Source organism: Microtus oregoni, unplaced genomic scaffold (assembly GCF_018167655.1).
Source record: "Microtus oregoni isolate MIOR12 unplaced genomic scaffold, Mior012 000022F_ref0000154, whole genome shotgun sequence".
Taxonomy (NCBI): domain Eukaryota; kingdom Metazoa; phylum Chordata; class Mammalia; order Rodentia; family Cricetidae; genus Microtus; species Microtus oregoni.
In genome coordinates this window covers 34,255,800-34,268,795 of record NW_024543081.1, presented here as the reverse complement: position 1 = coordinate 34,268,795, position 12,996 = coordinate 34,255,800, and positions in this window count along the sequence as shown.

The following is a 12,996-nucleotide window of genomic DNA, read 5'->3' as shown; positions in this document are numbered from 1 at the left end:
CAATTAAGGTGTTTAAGGAAAGCGGTGAAGAGCAGCTGTCCTAAAAATCAGTTTCCGATAGACACAGCTCATTCAGTGCTGCTGATATTGATATATGACTACATTGTTAGAGATTTGGGCATAGAAGAGGGAGGAACTTACTGATAAAGAAACAAATAGATCCATGCGACGTAACCATGGGGATAAATTCTGTTACAGGCATGCTTAGATGATTTCATCATTATGCAAACATTTTAGAATGTATTTCCACAAACCCAAGCAACCGTGGCATCACGAGGTTTTATAGTCTTATAAAATTACCTTAGTGTATCCAATTACCACTGAACAAAATTGCCGTCACTCGTGTCCCTACACAGTTGGCAACTGTAACTTCAAATACAAACAGTATGTATAACAAATGAAACTGGGGTCTCTAGTACTTTCTCCAAGAAAATCTGTCTATAGTTCCAAGCCGTTAAATTCTGATAAATATTTGTATGAGAGCCTGTTGAGAAGGTAAAGGAAAGGAAATGATACGAATTCAATAATCCTTTCATCTCTTTCCCACTACCCGTCTTTTGTTCCAGATACTAATAGTTTATATTTTATCCTTAATGTAGAGGTTCATGAGAACAGCCAACCTATTTTCTTTTAAAATAATTGAGTAAGTCTCTATTATGTGGCAGAAAAAAAACCACATTAACAAATATTTACAAATATTCCCCAAACTTCTGACATCCTTAGACGATGTTCACACTACTTAGGAAGCTGTCAGATTTTTTTTTAAAGCTGTGAATTAATTGGGAGTACAGAAATCAAAGAAAGTCTGAAAGAAGCAAAACAAAACAAGAGGACCTTTTTAGAGGAAAGGGTAGAGAGCAAAAAATAAGAGAGCAATGAACCAGGAAGCGGAGACCTGGGGGAGAAAAACTGAGAGGGTGGAGAACATATAGACAGGGATCCTGAGTGGGAGGAATGTTGGTTAAGAAGCCCTTTATCCCCAGTCTTCTTTAGTAGGCTACAATAGAGACATAAAGTACCTTTTAAATATTGTGGCTTCTGGGCAGGCCCTCCACCCTCTCCAAGGAAAACTGTGGCCTCCCACTGGCTTTATAAATCTAACTTTGAGTGAAACATCTAAACCGTTCAGCCTCTTTCTCTAGGTTTTATTACAGATATTTCTCTAACGTTGGTATGAAGTAACAAGAAATCTGAGCATTTTGAAAACTGGTTTGAGTCTTAATTCCTTGCTTACTGCAGTTTCTGCTGGGGCCAACTCATACCACCTGGTAGGGTTCACTCGCCTTCTCTGTGCCGTGGGTGGAAAGGGTCTGATCTACATAACTCATATCATCACTGTAATAAAACATCTATCAAAGATCTAAAAAATTTTGGGCTTTCCCCATCTGAATCCTTTCAGAAAACAGATAGCCCTTTCAGAACTGAAAAATCAAAGAAAACACGTACAGCCATTCCGGTTTCATCAGAATAGTCAGCTATTCCAGAATAGCTGTCAGGGGTAGGGAAATACTCCTGGGTATTCAGCATCAACCACGATGCTGTTTGACTGGGAGATAGGGGAGTCTATGCCGAGAGAGTAGAGGAAGGGTGCTGAGACCCATTAAATACATGGCCAATCTTTGACAATAACTGGCCCATTGGGAAATGAATGTGAGACTCCCTTCCTTTTTTTTCCACCCTCCAATTTCCTCGAAGGTTCACTGTTGGTCATACCTAACTGGAAGCTTCTTGGGAAAAGAGTCTGTTAAAGTCAGAAGGCTGAGACATGGCTCAGACTGGAAAAGGGTCCGGTGTAAATGAAGGGTATCCATAATGCTCACTTCCTTTCGTGTGTCCTAATAGTGTAGACATGAGGGCGTATTGGGCCTCTTTTCTATTGATTATATTGAGATATATATTTTTTTATCTGCTCCCTTCTCTTCTGTTTCCCTCTCCTTCTACCCTCTTCCATGATCCCCATGCTCCCAATTTACTCAGGAGATCGTGTCTTTTTCTACTTCCCATGTAGGTTAGATCCATGTATGTCTTAGGGTCCTCATTGTTGTCTAGATTCTCTGGGATTGTAAATTGTAGGCTGGTTTTCTTTGCTTTATGTCTAAAAGCCTCTTATGAGTGAGTACATATGATATTTGTCTTTCTGGGTCTGGGTTGCCTCACTCAATATGATGTCTTCTAGATCCATCCATTCTTTGGGCCTCTTTTTATGCAAGCGTCGTAGACTGTGCCGCATCTCAGGCATAGTTCTGGAGTTGCAAGTCAGCACACGTCAGTCTCCATTTAAAGGACTAGCAGGGAGAAGACAACTGGTCTCGCAGCTAACTCTCCACGAGGGCGAGAGATGCAAAGGGCTTGCTATGCTGGTGGGAGATCAACATGAGCTCCTGTCTTAACAGCAGCTTTTCAAGTTTGCGTCTTGGCACGAAGCTGACTTTGGCTGACGGCACCACATAAACAGGGCATATGCCCAAGCGTACAAGCCAGTCATAACTTGTTAGATACATTTTCACTTTCCAGCCCATGACCCACAACAGACAAGGCTGATGCTAGAACATTCTTTCAGACGATTGATTAGATACTTTCGAAATCTGTAGATAAGTGGAAGGTTGATTTAGGGGAAAAATGATACTTTGACATCATTTGGGTAAATGGTTGATTCATTGTTTGTGAAATTCCTGATCTCTGAGTCAATAATGTCTTTTGAACTTTCTGTAGGGTCTTAACAGTGTTCTTCCTGAAGGGTATATTCATACACCAAGTCCTGATATTTATGAATGCTATCTAATTAGGTAAAGGGTTGTTAGGGATCTAATTAAGCATTCTGAAATAAAGAGAATATCCTGGTTTATCTGGAAGGCTCCTCCCTCTAATGGCAAGCATTTCTGAAAGGGTCACATAGGCTTGGCATGTGAAGAAAAAAACTACGTGAGGAGCAAGGCAGAAGTTAGTGTAATAGGACCCAAAAGTCAAGGAAGTGGATATTTGCCAAAAACCTGGAAAATACATTGAATGTATTTTTCTCTGGAGCCTTTAAAAGATGTGTGACCCTGGATATAGACTTCCAGTCTCCAGAGTTGTGTAAAAATAAATTTCCATGATTGCAAACCACAAGGCAGAGTAGTTTGTCTCAGTGGCCCTAGAAGGTATCCAAGCTCCCAAGAAACCATCTGTGCTAACACCCTGACTGCTACTCACCTTGAATTTTAGTAACTTGAGAAGTCGTGGAAGTAGAGCCGATGGTGTTTACTTGAGAATATTGTTCTCACAGCCAAGAATTGGTGCGTGCAGGAGGAATGAATCGGCTAATTGTGGATGTTTTCTGTTTCATCATAAGCACAAGTTCATCTTCCTTCTTTCTTAAATCTACCTCTTCTTCTGGTGCCACTGCCCTGTGCCGTGCGGGGCTTGTTTGATCTCCTGTCTAGTTCTTGATTCTTCAGATCTCAGTTCATCGGCACCAAAGTAAACCCATCTGATCTTGTCATCCCTCTCCTTTAGATCGCTTTGGTAGGTTAAAGGAGAAGGTCTGTGCATTTTGTTTAAACATGTTCACAAATTCCTTGAACTCCATTGAGCAGAGATTCAATGAACAGTATACAACAGAACAACTGGTGGTTTATGATTTCCAGGACAAGGTCATTAAAAGTTACATGGGTTTCTTCTTGCTTTCTATCTTGACTCACCTAGTCTAATGGAAGACAGCCCTTATTTCATGAGGATACTCAACTGGTTCTATGGGATGGGTAGTTTACTTAGGGAGGAGCTGAGTGAGACCTACAAAAACCAGCTTAGAAGGGATGTTGAATGATGGTAGCACAGGGAAGATGTAAATTAATGTAGCTTTAGTTGATCTCAGTTGACTTAACGCCAATAACTTTGGCCACTGCTGGGAAATTCATTGTTCGTTTCTCTCTAGCTTTGCTGGAGCTAACACACAGCCAGAGGTGTTATGATAGCAACTGCTTGCTGCTTCGCTGCTTCGAGGACCTGGACGCTGGTTTTGCTAATTCTCCATTGGAGTGAGTCTTGTGCTCTGCCCAGCCCCCTAGTTGTAGTGGCTTAATCACCTGCTCTCCTTCAACTTCAACATAATCCTCCTGCTTTTCGGCCGCTGAAGTTCTCAGGCAAGATGAGGACCACCTGTTTAATCCAGAAAAGCCCAGCCTTCTGTTTCTTTAGAGAACAGTGGGTTCTGTCTATGCGGATTCCCTTCAGCTCATAAGTCAATATTCCCCTGAAGCCTTGCCTATATTTCGGCAGGCTCAGCCTCATGTCTAATCCTTCTATGCCAAAGATCTCTTCACAGGTAATACCTTTCTTGATGCCTTGTGAGAGGTTCTGAACGAGATGTTACTCCTAAATTCATGGAGCTTCAGAACTGAAAGAATGGCTGCTTTATATGCAAAATTCAAGGTGTGATCCATATATATTTATTTAATAGATTATATAGATATATCTTTATTTAATCTATTCCTGGCTTACTTTTATTTCTTCTTCATCTCTCGATAATCATTGTATTTATATTTTGGAATTACTGGCAAGCTTATAATTTGAAAATTACAGTTATGGCTTCTGTATTTTTCCTCTTTTCTCCTTTTTTTTTCTACTTTCCCTTTGTATCTCTCATTCCCTCCACTCTCCCTCCCTTTCTTCCTCCTCCTTCTGGATAACTTCGTCATATTACTTAGGACCGGTATTCTTTATTACATAACATCTTAGATCCTTATAGCAATCAGCAGCTAAGACTTAAAGCAGTCACATTCACAATCACTCAGTTTCCTCCGAAGTCGATAGTCTGGACAGAGCTCAGCAGAAACACCTTCACTCTGACCCATGCGGCATCAGCAGGGCACAATGAGGGGCTGGAAGATCTGTTTCTTCTCACTGTTCCTGACCAGTTGAGTTTGGTCGTTGGAACCCAAATAGTGGAAGAAGAAAACTGAGCTTTGCAGCAAGCTGTTTTTTCTCTGCCACATAGGTGACCGCCATAGTACCACATACGTTCCCCAAACCAATCCATGCAAATTAACAATTTTAACAATTAAGCTTGCCTCTTGAAGAGATGTGAGATTGATTCACAACATAGCCTGAGCTCTGTGAAAGCAGGTGCTGTACAGCTCCTCAGTACAGGGTTGAGGAATGCACAAAGTCTCCCATCCTAACTTCGCCTTTCTCCCAAGAATAGATTTTTCTCGAAACCGAATAGAACTTTGTGACTACTTCAAGCAAAAACAGAGTTGAAGGGACATTGCACAAATTTTTGAGCCCATACCTTACTCAGCCTAAATACAGGGGGAAGGGCCTTGGTCCTGCTTCAAAGTGATGTGAAAGAGTTTGTTAACTTCCCATGGGAGGAGGCCTTACCCTCTCTGAGGAGTGGATGCGGCTGGGTGAGGAAATGGCAGAGGAAGCAGGAGGAGGGGAGGGAGGGGAATTGGGATTGGTATGTAAAACAAAAAAGAGATTGTTTTAAATAAAATAAAATCAGCAATATAGACAGAGTTCCTATTCCACCTGGAAATCTACATCTCAATTGGGGAATTCTAGTCAATAAAGACAGAAATTCCAACCAATAAGTAAATAAGTGCACAGCAGGAAAAATCATCAAGAGCCTTGTCATTTGGACCTGAGGGGAATTAATTAGTGCATGCCCATGCAGAAGAGTGGGAGACGAAAAGATACGAACAAGACTACTTTTTAGATGGAATGTTCCGGAATAGCCTCTCCAAGGAGGTGACATTTGCGTTCTACACAATAAGAAGGGATATCTCACATTCTAAATGTAATGCTTCCTAGGCAAAGAAAGCAGCAGGCACAATGTCATGAGGTGGGAAAAAATATATTGTGCTGCAAAATAGTAAGGGGGGGGGTTATGGCTATAGCATAATGAGTAAGAAGTTTGATAAGGCAAGTTTGAAAAAATAAGCCGATATCAGACCATATATATCTAGAGAGGCCATAATAAAAGAAATTCAGATTTAATTTCAAACACAATTAATAATTCCTGAATAACTTAGAGGAGTACCATGAACTGAGTTGCATTTTAACCCCCCATTCTTCTGCTGTGGAAAGAGTGGACTGGACTGGCAAGATGAGGCCCCTCCCTTCAGGAAACAACCAGTCATGAGATTATGAGCCTCGGTTGAGGTTTAGGTGGTAGCAGAAAAAAAAAATTGAGGTAAAAAAATATATGTTGCTGTAAAACGTGTAGTTATAACGTCTGAAGCTTTATGGTAACTTGGGCGAGGGTGATGAAGAGAAGGGAAAATCTGCTTTAGTAAACTTTCACTCTCTTTGGAAGCCCTTGAGGCCATTGCCATTTGAGCAGGAGGATGTGTTCACCTTCTGCTTCCTTCATGAATTCTGGAATTCATCTCAGAGCGGAATAGATTTCGTAGGAAGAAAACAACACACACAGGGCCCAGATCAATTCAGTCACAGAATATGTTAAATTTCAACCTACTCCTTATGTTATTTTCCATGTCAGTGAAAATCCACACACACACACACACACACACACACACACACACACACACTCTCTCTCTCTCTCTCTCAGAAGAAGGAGAGATGAATTGTCCCACGGGCGTCAAAAGAGAGTGAGGACTTATGACATACTGCAGCATGCCACTTCTACCAACTCCCTTCTCTTGCGTCCGTTTCTCTCTATAGGTCCCAAACAGCAGGAAGTCTCTGTCTTGTATCCAGTCCTCTTCTCTGTCCCTGGCACATTGCAGAAAGTAAACTCAGATATGCTGAGTGAGTCAAGATTCAGGTTTTTGACTCATTTGTCAAACGCTTTATTTTCATAGAACAAATATCAGAATTCCAGTCTCTGCATGATATTAGACCCTCCATGGTCAAGCAAGAATTCCGTTGCCTGGCATACAGTACAATGACCTTGGGGCAAATTTACTTGCTCTGTTTGGTCTGGGCAGCTTGGAGGCTATATAACAAAATGTCTATTAACAAGAACAGTTGGGAATGGGATGTTCTGACGACTAAGGCAGGAAAAGAAAGGACTTTTGTTCTGCGCCATTTGGGAAGTCTGTTCTGCCTTGGTAAGGACCGTGCAATGAATATGACTTTTGTCTCAATCACAACGACAGTACTTCTCCTGCCCTGTGAATGCAGTAATGTCAAGGCTTTATTCCAATGTAATTATTTTGGAGAGGAAGCTTTGGGGAAGAGATTGAGTTAAAAGTGTTCTGGGACAAGGCCAGAGCTTGAGATGCTCCATCTTAAAATAAAAGAACAACAGGAACTTAGTTCCCCTCCACAACTGATTTTTTCTCTTAAGAAGACAAATAAAGGAAAAGGGAGAGAGGGAGGGGTGGATACAACCAAATACATTGTTTCCCTGTATGAAAAATTGAAAGAATAAATAAAAAATATTAATTAAAAACAACAATTCACACACGTAAGTAAAAGGAATATTAATGAAAGATCCTAATTAAAGTATTAAGGCTTCCTGCAAACCTCAATTTAATTTTTGCTCTAAATAGACTAAGAGATTTGGGCTTAATCAGAACTGCATTTGCTTTATTTAATTAAGAACATGTAGCTTTTCACCGGTCTGCAGAACAAGAAGAAAGAAGAGTCTGTGGGAAAAGGAGGTAGGAGGAATGGGTTGTTCCCTATCTTTCACAGCAAGGCTTTAGTGAATTTATCATGGTGCCAGAACTGGAAGGATACTATGATAGAAGGAGACATCATGTGATTCTAGCAGCAATGAGTTGATCTTTTCTGCCAAAAATAGACCCACCTGCTTATGGATGTCTGGCATTCCTTTAACTTGGGGCAAAGTCAAAAAGGCCAGCTGTTCTCTCTGACACCCTTCCCACAGGCTGGCTAAGGCTCAGCATTCCAGCCACGAACTTAAGGCTAAATTTTTGTTCACAGTCTACCTTAAAGCATGCCCTTCCCTCTCCACATCTATCTCTCAGATATTTCACTACAGTTGAAATTACCTAGACACGTTCAATGTCAGAGATGACATAATAGGAGAATTCAGATTCCCCTATTCCTTTCTCAACTCTATGACTCTGGTCAAGCCCCTAACTGTTATTGCAGTAGCTTCCATCTATGTAAAATGTTAGCAAGAAGTCGATTTAGTAAGACTCTCAGGAGATTGAAATTAAGCAAATATAAAACAGTGTTTAGCAACCGGAATGTCAACCAAAGTGAGAGTATAAAGCACTGTAGCTCTGACAGTCATATTCATAGAGGATAGCTTTGGAAAGAGAAGACAATTTTCTTTATGTAGTGACATGTGTATAGCATCCAAGACATGTGAAGTAATAAACACAAGATGTATGTAATGTTTACAGTACTCTATAGTTTAGATTTTAAAAGAAAAACAAATAAGCATATGATTTACTTATAATTTCACTACCACCAACTAACCACTGAGCCATCTCTTCAGATCTTTACCTTATTTATTTAATTAGAATCATCTAAAATCTCATACAATGTAAACCTATTTCAAAGAGAAAACAGCATAATAAAGTCCATTAATTTCTAAAAACTTACTAATTATGAATTCTGTTGTCTAACAATCACCAGAATTTCTTTGAATACTTTTAAAACACAAATCTCCAAATAGGGTAGTACATCTCTAGGGAAATAGACTCTAAGAATACAAAGAGGTTCAAGGGTTTCTTAGACTGAGTGCTGTTGACTCGTTTCCAGTGGCAACAATTAAATTATTGTTAGGGATAGTTTTTACTTAGATTTAGATAAAATTACTAAGTAATTAAATTAGTATATTCAGAAGATAAAATGCCCAGAACAAGTAGATAAAATTAAAGTAAAAAAGTGTGTTTAAATTCCAGCAATGTTTATGTCTACTGAAAAGAGGTGGCATGAATTTGTTCATAGCATGTGTTATTCTTTATAAAGCATACACATTTCCTTAGTTTGTCTGTTGAAGGAACCAACCAGTATATGTGTCCTAGGAGATAGAAACTCTGGGTTCTGGGAATGTAGTATCAGTGTTTCTTCTCAATCTGAAAGGCATTAGGCTCCTTGGAGAAACAGTGAGTTCTAGATGTTGGGCAGAAATATTCGAGATGAAGCTGAGATGTCATGATCAAAAGCAAGACTATATGGCCCAACTTTAAGAAATATCCATAGGCTAGAGTTGGTGAGAAGATAACATTAAAATATGTCAGATATGTAAAACCAGAAAGGTCTTTGGGAGAGTGTTGGACCTTGGCTTACTCTTCAGAAAATAGAAAAATAATCAGAAAGAATGAAGCACGTATCCCACCTCTTAATTCTTTTTCTTTTGTTTCAGATCAGCACATAAGTGAGAAGGGGAAACTCTTCCTTTCAATTCTTCTGGTTATCAAACTCAAAAGGAATTACAGAGTTGGAATGCCTCCACTCTGCTAATCCTAATGAATGCTGGATCTAGAAAATGATCAGACCAGGCCCCATTAAGTAAAGGGTGACAGGAAGCTTAATAACGAAGGGCTATCAGACAGACATTACCCAAACCTACTGATCATTTCTGATATCAGTGAATAGGGAGAGCTAGGAATGGTGGGAGTCCAGAGATAAAAAGCAGGTGAACTGTCAATCCTTATGCTGGACACTCCCTTTGTACACAGAGAATAGATTCTGTGCTCTCTAACCACACATTTGTACTAACTGTAGATGGGAATAAGAAAAACTTAAATGATGGTAGAACATCAGCATAGCCATTATCTGAAGCATTCTATAGTTTAAACAATCTGCCTCTCTTTTCAGCACAGAGAGAGGATCACGTACATGGAAAGAGGAAGAAGGGGGAAATGTTGTGTGCCCCCAAAGACTAAAAAGACCAGCACCAATGAAGCTCATTGGATCCTCATTTGATCAAACCAAAGGGAAAATGCATTTTGCAGACAATTAGGTCAATTTGAATGTTGGCTTTGAAAGGTTTCCGTACCCTGATATTAAGTCTCTCTGCAAACACAGTCATCCAAATCAAGCTGAATTAAAATAGAAGACCAAGTTTGTTTGGCAAAACGTTCCATGGCGATTTTTCTCTGAGATGTGACCAGGAGATAAGACCAGAAAAAAAAAAAAAAAAACCCACAAAAACCATGTGGCCATTCTCCAGAAGGCAGTTCAAATACCCTGAAGGGTGGCCTTGGGGGAGGAGCCACAGCTTGTCAGGCTTTCTGAGGGAGGGATCTGGAGAGAGAAGGGTGGGACCAAAGTGTAGTTCCCACCTAAACAAGCTTATTTATCACATTTTATATTTTGATTATGAGTTGTATATAGTGCAACGGTGAGCAAACTGTAATGAACTCTGGTGTACTAACAATCTGGCACACTACTGAAGGTAGAATTGGGCAGTGGGGATAATTTTTAGTGTATAATTTAAAGGTAGGCGAAGCAGCCACCCTCAACACATAGACAAAGCTGGTAGGTGCTTCTCTTCTTTATTTTGCACATTTTTAAACCTCAGTTCTGTTTTTTATTTCAAATGACTCCTGGCGACTGATCTGTAAGAAAGAAAAGCTGAGTTTGGATCCAGCTGGGCAGCCTTGGGAAGGAAAGACAAATGGTGGCTTTAAAAACAAACAAAAAGACGGAGGAGGGGGATGTGGAGAGCTAGTATTAAGAGAAGAGGCAGTTCTCTGGCAGCAAACAGTGTGAAGAAACAAGAAATACAATCAAGGGGATATACCAGGATGTTTATTTAATCACCACCATACAGACTGTTGTCTTCTTGAGCTGAGCAGTGCCCTTAAAACCAAACCAAACAAGAATGTGGAAAGGCTAAAAACATTACCAGCAGCCTTGGTATTGCTGCCATCTAATGGCATTCAATGGTAACACAGGACAAAGTGAAGCCACCACGTGCTTGGTGGTTTTTTTTTTTTTCCCTGAATACCAACAATCCCACAGTTACAATAGACCTACATTTAGAAAAGGAGGGTCTATAATATGACTTTAATGGTAGAAATGATATGATATGTATTCTTGAGAAGATCTGTCTGGAGTGCCATGTTAATGTGTCCCGAAATGGCTGTCACCAACTGAAGAGGCTTGGTAGGGTAGACTAGTACACACTAAATCCCAAGGAACAACATTGACAGTTACATGTGGTAGCAGAGACTCTGATGGCCCTTTGGGTGCAGGTGGAATTTTTCATCAGGACAGCTGGTCAGCTCTGTCCTGCCAACCAGCTCCCAAATAACCACACAGAGACTTATTAATATTTAGAAATGTTCAGCTGATAGCTCAGGCTTGTTTCTTAGCTAGCTCTTATGACTTAAATTAACCCATTTCCATTGATCTATGTGCTGTCCCAGGAGCGTTTACCTTTTCTACATATGTCCCCTCCTGCTCACTCTGTGCTTATTGGTGTCTCCTAGCAACTCCCTCTGCTTCACCCCTCTTCTTACCAGCATCCTCTCAGTTTGGCTTTCCAGCCTAACCTCTTTTGTCCTAGCTGCCTGCCAGTCAGCTCTTTATTAATCCAATCAGAACGTGCCTTGGCAAAGACCACCTTCATGGGGTATACCATTATTGTTCCATTGTATTTGGGACTTTAGTGCATGGTAAAGATTCGTTCCACTAAGGTCCAGCTATCAAAACATTGAAGTCCAGCAATCCAAAACCCCCATGTGGCTGCCCTAATTAGCTTGTTAATCACCTCATCCTAACCTGGTGTTTCTCTTTTTACCTTTTATAAACTGCCATTTTCCTATGGGCCATAGCTGTCTCCTGTCTATCGAGAGGAGGTCTTCATCACCCTGGGGCAAATATTCCTTTCCCCTCTTCCTTGTTCCTTTTCCCTTCTTCCTTGTCCTCTGTCCTCTGTCTCCTGTCTTTGTCTTTTGTCCCTAAGCTTTGTTCTTCTAGGGCAAATAAATCCTCTGGCTGAGAACTTGGTCTTGAGTTATCTTGTGTTGATACTGCTTTTTTTTTCAATTAATATGCTCACTCTAATATAAGCACATCAGAAAAGCTTATAAAATTGAGGTTTCATGAGGCCCAATGACTGATATAAAACAGATAAAAATCTCTACCCATAGTCTAAAAATTAGAGAAAAAGGTAAAATATAAATAGGTAACTTTCCAGGTCTTATACCTTAGAGTCTAGGTTCTCCTGAGAAGGTCGGGTTTGGGTGGTACCTGAGCATTCTGGGAATCAGGCCAGAGCCATGTTTACCTGCCCTTGATAACATATCTACTAACTTCACACTAAGATTCTTGGAGCCACTGTGAACATAGCTGTCTCGTGGTGAGAGTAACTCAATTGCTCCTTGTGCCATAGGTGCAGATAGTGGCCAGAGCCTCCTCTCTGGTCTATGAGCCTAGTTGAGCAGACTGGAGTTGATACAGAGCTGGTATCTACACCCAGCCAATGGCAAATGATCAGCCCAACAGTACCCTGTTTGGAGAGGAATAACATTTGTGGATGAGTTTTGTTAATAGCTCAATTGTAGAAACAGGACTTGCCATTTAAAATGACCTTGGCTTTCTTTGACTCATTGGGTAGGGAAAGTCTTATAATCATTTCCCTGAAAACATTATCAAGGGAAGAGGAAGTGATTAAGCAATTACCTTAGGATTTCAACAGTCTATGTAAGTTTTGAATTAGCTACCGACTTTAAAGTCTTTGTGGGCAAGCAAACGCAGAAAGACCCAAGAGCAATCATCAATCCAAGGGTGTGAAAGAGCAATATATTTGGTAGTCCTTAATCTCTGATTGAAATACCCAGACCATGTTTAAGGTGGAGCAGCAAGGTTACCAGGCAAAAATGCAGGGCCATGCAAGGGATTCCGTATAAACGAGTCGTACGATGTTGAGTTTGTGTGCCTCTGAGTGTAGTGAGGCTTGGAAAAAACACCTATCGTATATTAGGTATCAATTTTTCAGTACTCATCCCTGGAAATTTTGTGCATGGAAGATGCTTTGTGGGAATTTCTAGAAAGTACAGCAGAAGAAAGCTCACCTTCTCCGTTGACCCATTTGCCACACAAGAGTCAATGGATTGG